Here is a 10,061-nt window from a genome sequence, read left to right as displayed (position 1 = left end):
TGAAATTGCTCCAAACAATGTTACGAGAACTGCCCTGGGAGCCCGTATGTGGACTAAACTTTAAACTACACTGGAAACGGGTTTGCCCTCTCTTAAGAACGAATATCAAAGAACAGCTACGTTTATCAGCAAGATAATTATTTCCCCTGATCCAGTCCCAGTACGGCAGGCCTTTGTGGTTGGACTTTGCCAAAACGGAAACTCTTGGCCTGCCAGAATGGGAAATTTCCTAAACATAATTAAAAAGCACGATTTTTGATAGCGTGATCAGTCACACCCAAGTTACACTTGTTCCCCGCCATGGGAGGAGCTACCTTCAAAATAGTAATAAAAGGTCTTCCGATTAAAAAGGAAACCTACAATCCTAAAGCGCATCATAGAGAAGCAAATGTTCAGCATTCCAGTAGCAGGACCCACCCACAACTTCACAGACGGATCGGTTTACACAATATGAGTGTGCTGGCGCTGCTCTTTGCACGGACAGTAAACAGGCATATTGGAAATCATAAGGACCAGCATCAACCCAATCCGAGCCGTTTGACGAACAGGCATTCGCACATGCGATTGTGTAATGGCATTTCGAGTTTCGTGCAGACTCTAAAGCTGCACTTCAAATATTAGGAAAAAAGCAGTGGAAAGACTACGTGGAAATAATTACCAACATTTTGTATCCGAGCAGTCACTAAAGGCAAAAGACTCAACATCACCCTAAAGTGGATCCCGTCCCATGTGGGAATCCCCTTAAATGAGAAAGCTGATGAAATTGCTAAATTGGCAACACGTCATCCATTGATATAATCCAACCCAGCCTACAGTACATGAAAGACTATCACCAAAAAGCTCATCTCAACAAACCTTATCTACACCAGAGTAGCAGAATGTTCGCCCTCTGTAATATGTTATCTTCAGAACAACAAGTTAAAAAAATTAAATATCCAAAAGGAATCCACAGGTAAATAGCAGTTCGGTTATGTAGATTACGTCTAGGTTACAGATGCAACTGGGAGATTGGTTAACCCCGACAGAGTGCACCGTCTGCCAAACAATCACAAGTGTCACTTTTTCGCCGCCATCTTGAATGTGAAGCAACCAACGACCTTAGAGGAGCTTTAAGAGTACTCGAATCTTTCCGTAACCACACTGATGCCATCAACACTGCCACTCTTATGGTAAAAAAAAGGCATCCAGCAGCTGGACACCCTCAAATACTGTCAACCCCGCGATAGCAGCCCGACGATTAAATTTTACCACTTTCGAGCTATTCATGCCCGTGCCACCTTTTTGGTGGCTTAATCTTCATCAATCGGTAGAATTGCGAATGTACTCCCAACACCTGTTGTACCTGATGACCTTTCTGCTGCCACAACTGCTACCATACCCTCCGCCCTGGTCGCAAGTCTCTCTGCCTTCACTTCCACTCTACAGACTACCACCAGATCGACCACGAAAACTATAACAGACTAGAACCACCAAGGCCCGGTGGCACAAACAGTATTTCCTTCTCCAGTTCCCAACACTCCTACCATCACTATCTCGGCAGTAATGCCAGCAGACGTGCCGTTTACAAATTCTAACAGCACCAATGCTCCTGAAATAGCTTCTACCACTAATCCACGACACCCGAGCCTACCTCAGGCTGCGGGATTAAAGACACCAACTACGTATGTTACAGACTCTTCAGACTAGGAAATTTTAGGAGGAGTCTTTCGCTCACCACAAATATCACACCTACTTTATACAAGATGACCTCGAAGAGGTCACCTCACCAAACTTCAACGACAGCACTGATCAGCCAAAGTCTCAGGCAAACAGAAAACTGAAAACCTGGAGGGCTATACTAACCCACCAGCTCCATAATTGGTACCGCTAGCCCTTCGGGGCTGAAATTCACAATGAAAACCCAAATACATCCCCCAGATCTTTAGTATCAGTTACTGATCCAGATAATGGATCTGGAAGAGCTTATACTTAGGGTCTCCATAGCCCATTCTACTTTGAACTTTTCCTTTAAGTAGCCGACTCTTGACAATAACAAAATACTGTTACTTATCCGATCGACACTGATGAGCACGAACCGCCCAGTGAAAAGTAGAGTGACTAGATAGCCAGAAAACACTGCCCATTATAAAAGTCTCACTTTCCAACCTCCTTCCAATCCTAGAACAAAAGGGGAAAGTATCCTAAAGTGTACAGGTTACGGCAGTGAGCGAGACAAGCTGGGTGTGTGCAAGCCTGCGCGTCTTGTACCCACCGTTTTATCGAGCAATAAAACCCACTGGCTCTCGGCCGAGCAGGGTTATTGGATAAACCAAACTAGGCAATAGGTAAACCCCAAGTGGCGGCAGCTCAAGGAGGGAGAGGAAAGGGTCTATACATGTCCACTACACATGGCTCCCACGTTTAAAATTTGATCCAATTATTAAAGAAAACAGTCTTGTCAATATTTAGATTGAGAAAAAAAATTCAAATGAAGGAATAGAAACGGCAGGATTAGAGAACATTTTACCAATATTTATCTTCAGTAGCTGTATTTTAACTAATACTCTAATCGTTTGATTACAAACCGTACGACTCTTGCTTCATGAAGCAGCGATTGCAAATCCAACCATTTTATTCCCATAAAACCATTAGAACAGTAACCAACTCGGACCTTTGTGGTTTGAAGAAGGCTAGGCGGAAGGAGGGTGCTGGGCAGGTGGGTCTTCATCACTCTCGGAGCAGGTAGAGCCTCGCTAATCTGCAGAAACACTCCGTCTTCTACCTTCTTGCCTGGACACATTTGACGAAACATTTCTGTGAACTGCTGAGGATTCTCAACAGTGCTTCTGATGGTCTTGCTGTCAAGCATCATGTCAAAACTGGAAATGTTTTGTTGTTGTTGTTGTTATTACTACACCTACCCAGAGCTGAAATACTTAAATTTAATCGCTTTAGAATAAATACATTTGAGTTTATTCTTAAATCACCAATTATGCAATAAGTTCTAGTAATACATTTCTTTATATAAACCCATCCAGAAGCACAAATACAGGATCCTTCATATATTGCAACCGATATATGAATGGTTCTTTGCTAATCTCGCATGTTGCACCCGACAGTTAACACAAGACTTCACATATTCAAGCACACATTAACATCACGTGCACAAACGTGTGGTAATCATGAGGTAATAAAGAAATTTAAGCCAAACACTTATTGTAACAAAACTATCACCATCTTAAAACAATATTATGCTTCACGTTACAAATTTTATATGACCTATACCCAGGGCCTGTATTCTGTCACAGGATATCAGTCCCTAACTACTTATTGTGTCCAACCTAATCTCTGGTTAAAGAGTTACAAAAACCATGTGCACCATAGTACAAAGATTGACGTTCTAAGCAATTAGGTAGAACTTTGTACTATTGTCCGGAAACATTTAAAAACTTATTCCAATGCCTAGTATAACATTTACTTTATTAAACCTCCGATTGCACGTAAGAGACCTAGGAAAGGTTAGGTTAATTTGTCTTTGCAACTACAGTGGAAAAGTTAATTTATCGAAATTCAATAGTATTGATCCCTACTTTTCTAATTAGGTTGTACATCTGCACGTACTATTGTCATCCTTCGTCCCAATACAGGGGGACGGGTTTAATTGTCAGAGGTCCCATTTCCTGAAAACAACAATGTAGTGTGCGAGTGAACAATTAATTTAGGACAGTTTAGCATCAATGCTAAACTGAATTATCCAACACTGACAAAGAGAACCAATCACCAGAGTCGGACATGATAATTTTGCTTACACACACAAGACCAAGTGTTATAAATATTTACCCAAGACCTCCGAAGCGATTGCTTCACATGCATGACCTATTTTATGTAACTACAGTATTGAGCCAAAGTATTTGGGCCAATCATGAAGATTGGTCCAAATACCAATTTGGTAAATATACCAAAAATTGAAGTCATTAAAGCCTTCATGAAAGGCTTTAGTGACTTCATAAATGCATTTAACCGTAAAGCCAGGGTAAGCATCCCAACCAGTATTAATATTGCAAGAAATTTATGACATTTATTTCCTGCAACCACTAGTATTTAGTCTGCCAGCCCCCCCCCCCTTCCCCCTCGTGTCCACGGAACATTTATAAAAGGTGGCATCTCCCCTCGCCCAGCACCGCCTCAAACACTCTTTATGACGAATTTACAATTCCCATCCCTCTTTTTGCAACTAATAAATCAAGCTGGGGCGAGGCTTTATTACAGACAAGTACAAACGCTCACAAAAATGTATCTTGACCTGTCTAGGGAGCCGGTCGGCCGAGCAGACAGCACGCTGGACTTGTGATCCTGTGGTCCTGGGTGCGATCCCAGGCGCCGGCGAGAAACAATGGGCAGAGTTTTGTTCACCCTATGCCCCTGTTACCCAGCAGTAAAATGGGTACCTGGGTTTTAGTCAGCTGTCACGGGCCGCTTCCTGGGGTTGGAGGCCTGGTCGAGGACCGGGCCGCGGGGACACTAAAGCCCCGAAATCATCTCAAGATAACCTTCCCAAGTGCTATATAGTCTTAATGGATTTGCGCTTTCCCCAGATAATCCCCCCCCCCCTCAAAAAAAAAATTGTTTGCTAGCACTAATCTGAACAACCAACCACTGAACAACCCATCTTTTGTATTCTACCAACGTAAAGTACAAACACAGGAAACTTTTTTTTATTTTTATTTTTACATGCAAGCATGCGTATAATGTACAATAAAAACAGAACAAATATAACATAGAACAAAAGTACAAAGCACACACACGTACAATGACAAAGGAACAAATCAAGAGAAGACCAGCCAGAAGGGCTCACCACAAACAAAAATGCATATACAAACATAACACAAATATAAACACAGCGTAATACAAACATAAGGGAAACAGAGGCGAGAAACATACAAAACAAGTCTGCTAACACCTCACACACATAATGCACACATAACAAAGAGCACACCCCAACAGCCTGAAGGGCACACAAGATGACAAACAAGGGCACACGACATCCACAACCGAACACACAAACGCATAGGAACCGCACACCCCCCCCCCACTAGCCATACAAGAAGACCCACAATACAAACCGGAGCACGCAGGAACCGGGAAACAATACCCACCCCACCCACTCACATACACACCCCACAACCAGGCAACACAAAATACATAGAAATCACTTGCGAGGAACCTCGTGAGAAATGTACTTCTCCGGAAAAGATCATGAGGATATTTCGCCTTGTAAGCTTCCCAGACTAGATCTTCAAGGTCGGTAGGGTTTGTGATCCCCCGCTCTCGAGCGGGTATCATAAACTCGGGAACATCTATATCTGGCGGCATCGGCCAATACCTAAGGTCACTGACGCAAGTCGCATAACGAGGCTGGGGAGCGCCAACCACGCCCTTCGAGGAAGCAGATGACACCGGAGAAGCGGACGAGGGTCGCCGAGCCTGCCACGCCTTCATCGGAGCAGGTGCCGGACGCTGAGACGATAGCACTTCCACGGATACCGCAGGAGACACGGAAGGGACTGCAGGAAACGGAAGAGGCGGCAAGACCGCTGCCGAGGAAACGTAACGAGGAAGGGGCCACAGAACATCCAGAGCGAGCATCCTTTCTCAACATCACTACCAGGCCACCCCGCTCACCACCAACTACAGCAGGGGGAACCACCGCCCACGAAGAACCGGAGCCATCCGACGCAGGCAACGCACCTGAAGCAGGACCCTCTGACACCGGACCAGAAGTTGAGGCCAAAACGCCGGCACCGGCATCCTCAGGCAAGTGTACCTCCGCCACCACCGTAGTGTGCACCACATCCGGAGCCACTCCACCGTCAACGGAAGGACGACACTCGTCGAATTCGCCAACATCAGCCCACGCAGAAGAACGCCGGGAACGCTTAGGCTCGGGCCGCACATCATCAGACCCGAAGGCAGACTCAGCGACCCGCGCAGCACCAACCGAGCGAACCGACGCACGCCGCAGCACGGCAGCCTCCTCAACCACACGGGGCACCAGGCCAGGCACAGGAGGGAATGCCGGAACCACCTCAGCTCCCAGCACAGCCGGAACAGACGGCGAGGGCGCAGGGACCGGGACAGACACAGCAGAGGAAGAACTGGAAGACGAGGGGTCCGAGCAAACGGCAGGCGGAAGAGGCTCAGGGACACCAGCTGGAGCACTAGGCGAGGACCCAACTCCGGAGAGATGCGGCAACAACAGGGGGCGCAACAGGCGGAGCAACAGCTGCTACAGAGGGCACCTCCTCAGCCGAAGAGACGTCCATACCCACCGAATCATCCCCCACAGGAAGGGGCGGAAAATCCTCCTCACTGAAGAGATTCACTGGTGCAACAGCAGGCGCAGAACAGTCAGCAGCCTGATGGCCCAAAAGACCACAACGATAACACGTCCGCGGCTGACGGGCGTAAAACACCCGAACGTTGTACCCCATAAGGCGCACAGAGGACGGAATATCCGCCCGGAGTCTCATGCCCAGGGTGCGAATGTTAGACCTCACACCCTTAAGAGGACTAGAAGACACCACGTTCACTCTCACACTAACAACTGCGCCAAACCGGCCGAAATACCGCCGTAGCAGAGCCTCTGGAAACTCCAAGGGAGCCCCATGCACACTGATGTAAGTAAGTGCACCACTCCTATCCGAGAGGGTGACAGTGCCCGCACCATCCGGCAGGGGCAGTGTCCGCCCCTCGTATCGCCGGAGAAAATCGCGATACGCCACCTCCTCTGCAAACTTCACAATTGCCCTACGGGCCGTTACCAACTCGACCCCATAAATCGCAAACACAGGGACAGAGCATTTCACAAGCCAGGGCAATCTCTGGGTAACCAGCCCGCACAGAGAACTCTAGTCCCACAGACTGAGCCCGGACGACAGGGGGTAGAGGGACCCCCATCGTAACGCCACGTCAGCACAGACGAGCAGACACACCCGCCCTCAACCAGCCGAAACGGGCAAACAACACCAACTGCTGGAGCGCCGATTCAACACGTCCGCCCCGTACCGAAGCTAGGGCCAGACTCCCACGCTCACAAACACAGGAAATGGTAAAAGGAATAATACTTCACACAGTCATTAACAGATCTTATCTCAAGCAGCCAAAATTGCCACATCATTTTATCCACATCCGGTGCCGTGTTAAGCAGGAGTAACCGTTTTATGAAATGTAATAGAGAAAAAAAAATATAAAAGTCTTGGCAAAATTTTTATTTTCTGCCAAGATAAAATGGTTAAGAATATTTATGAATATTTTAAAGAACTTTTGCAAGATCTTCGCTAATATTACATGGTCTTCAAAATTAAAGGGGACTATTCTAAGGTACGTCTGCAAATTAGCGAATTTACTGCAGCTTGCTGAACTACCATTCCGAAAAAGTCTTCCATAAATGCGATCTAAACCGGAGCTCATTTAGAACTAAGCAGCTAAACACTAATTAAATCTTTCAACCACACCTACCGATTTATTAGGAGCAATCAGACTATACAGTAATTATAGCCCTAGTCCCGGGCGTTACCAAGACAATCACACTGATAAACCAAGAATGTGTCATACTGTATATGCGGTGCTCTGATGAAGATGGGCAGGTTGCCCCTCTGGTTCAGGTCGGGGTTGTGAAGCATCGTCCACACCAACTCCAACATCCAGGTCGTCCCAGACCTGGGCATTCCCATCACAAGTACGTCACCTTCAGTGAACTGAAGAGAACATTATTGTAGTATACATTATAGAGAACATACAAGTGTATACATTTTACACCCACATATATATCAGGGGAGAGTGATCTGGGCACCGTTCACCCACCACCCTCCCGACCAAGTACATTACCCATATTCAAGTGTCATCAAAGTAACAATAAAGACATTACACCTTGTAGTTGTAGATGCGTCAGCATATTTGGTGAAGAGCGTCGGGTAGAGCCAGCCTCCGGGCCTGAGGCGGACCATATCTTTGTTGTAGAGCGTCTGTTCCTGCTCCATCCTGGCCAGCCACTCCTCGCTCATGTCCTCCACCTCGTGACCACTAGCCAGCTTCGTATTCATCTTCCTAGGTACAACTACACGGGTCGTTATGGCAGTCAAGTCATGAAAATACCTGGTCTATGTCAGGCATTACAGTGATAGGTAAAGTGTCAGTACTTTAATAAACGTGTTTACAATTTGATGGCGAGGATGATTATTTGTGGATGTGACATGGCCCCATGTCATGCTGTGTCGGCCGATGCCTGTTATGTGACGCCAGGGATGGCGGGTGGGGATATGAACAATATTAGTTGGTAAGGGTATTAGGTGAAGAATGTTATGAAAGATGGGTAGACTATGTGGGTCGGGGGAGGTGTCGAAGCTTAACCAGTTCCTGCACTTCTATTCAAATTACATAAATCGACAATACAACTACTCAAAAACTACAATTAAAGTAGTTATTTCAAAAAGAAAAATTAATGTTCTTAAAATAGGGAATGGAGCGTAACTAGCGCCACCAGTCATCGCTCATTGGGTGGGGATGTTTGGGCAGATAGAAATCTAACATTCACCAGACCTACCACACCACATACTGAACTATGCAACACCTGCCTCTGCAAGAATCAGAGCACAGTATAATCTGTAAATAATGCCGTGCAAGTTAATACTGGAATCCGAAAAACTTAATTTAGATCCGATAGATATACAAATACCACACTTGTCATTAGGTGTATATGTAACTTTACTAAGCGTGCCAAAACCTGACGGGAAAAACTCCGCCTACTTACAACTACACAGTCGTTATATTACCTTCACAACACTAAGTCCACCTACAATGACAAGCCGACCGACTAAGAACGTGGTGGTATATATTTTAAACACACACAAGTCGCATTATCAAGAACTGGCCTAATGGTCAGCGATAAATCCAGACATCAATGTATATTTAAATAGTACAAACTCCCTGCCATTGGCGGGGCGCGTTACCAGCAATTACTTTGTCGTTTCAACGCTGCGTTATTGAAAGGTCAGCACAGAAGCCAACTTAACCCATAATAGAGATGGACCAAAATTACATTCTCCAGATTAAATGTGGCATCCACTGTACTGTTATGCCATTCCTGCAAGACACCAAACACCAACGAGTTGCTCAATAAAGAAAGATCACTTGGCAAGGAAGGCAGTATTTACAGCGTGCATAGACCGCGAGGAGCAGTACGAGCTGTTCGGCTCGTACATTCCCTCCAACATTATATTTCCTCCATACAGCGTCGGCAAATAATTACAACCATTTTAATATTTATCTACTTACACTGCACAATTACACCAATCACAGTGTTTTTCACAAATAGAATGAATACACTCTGCTCACTCCAAGAGAACTACTGCATTTGGCAACTACTATATCTACACAAAGTTATTAAAGCAGTTGGTTATACAGTCCCCAAATTATTTTCACATTTAACTATAGTCTTCCCTGAAGAATATTCATTTAAATACTCAACACACTACAGCTACGTTGTGACACTGAAGGTGGGAGGAGGAGCAGCAACACAACACTCACACCAACACAGCACATAGACCGGCCATTGGCTGAGGCTCACCAAAGTCAACACCCCAGTGTTACCAACTCGGCTAATTAAGTACTCGCATCCATCTAGTGATACCAATTCAGTGTAAAAATTAATGCTTAGGCTATCATTTTAAAGATAATAAAAAACAACTGTAAGTGGACATAGAGAAAAATGAGGCACAAAAATTTATGTTAAAGAAGAACAGTAGAATGCTTCGTTAAAATAATTATGAACATTAATTCCGGTTGTTTCCAAAAATCTCGCCCGTTCTCACGCTTGAACAAACGTTTAAATTAAAGGAGTTTACTCCACAATAAGTGTAAAAACCTTAACTGTAGAGGACAATGACCTGTAATTGGAGGAGGCATTTTGGTGGCTGGTATCCATAGTGTGGGGTCACTGGTCATTACGGGTGAGAGCGAGGGAACTGTACAGCGATCTCACAAAAACCGGACCTAACAATTAATGAATCTTTACATGTGCACTA

General features: G+C 45.3%; 1 long non-coding RNA gene across 2 annotated transcripts; it reads right to left on the bottom strand.

Annotated features, from left to right (window-relative positions):
* Positions 1 to 2,531: 2,531 nt before the first annotated feature.
* On the bottom strand, positions 2,532 to 9,560 carry LOC138353296 (uncharacterized). Of its 2 annotated transcripts, none has more exons than XR_011223114.1 (4): positions 9,519 to 9,560; positions 7,909 to 8,095; positions 7,594 to 7,736; positions 2,532 to 2,858 (listed from the first exon to the last, which is right to left on the bottom strand). It is a non-coding gene; the product is annotated as an uncharacterized lncRNA (long non-coding RNA). The 2 variants fall into 2 exon arrangements; XR_011223115.1 differs by having other exon boundaries at positions 7,909 to 8,085; positions 9,519 to 9,558.
* Between the last annotated feature and the right edge of the window lie 501 nt (positions 9,561 to 10,061).

This window comes from Procambarus clarkii, chromosome 57, assembly GCF_040958095.1.
Source record: "Procambarus clarkii isolate CNS0578487 chromosome 57, FALCON_Pclarkii_2.0, whole genome shotgun sequence".
NCBI classification, from domain to species: Eukaryota; Metazoa; Arthropoda; class Malacostraca; order Decapoda; family Cambaridae; genus Procambarus; species Procambarus clarkii.
This window is presented reverse-complemented; position numbering and strand designations above follow the sequence as displayed.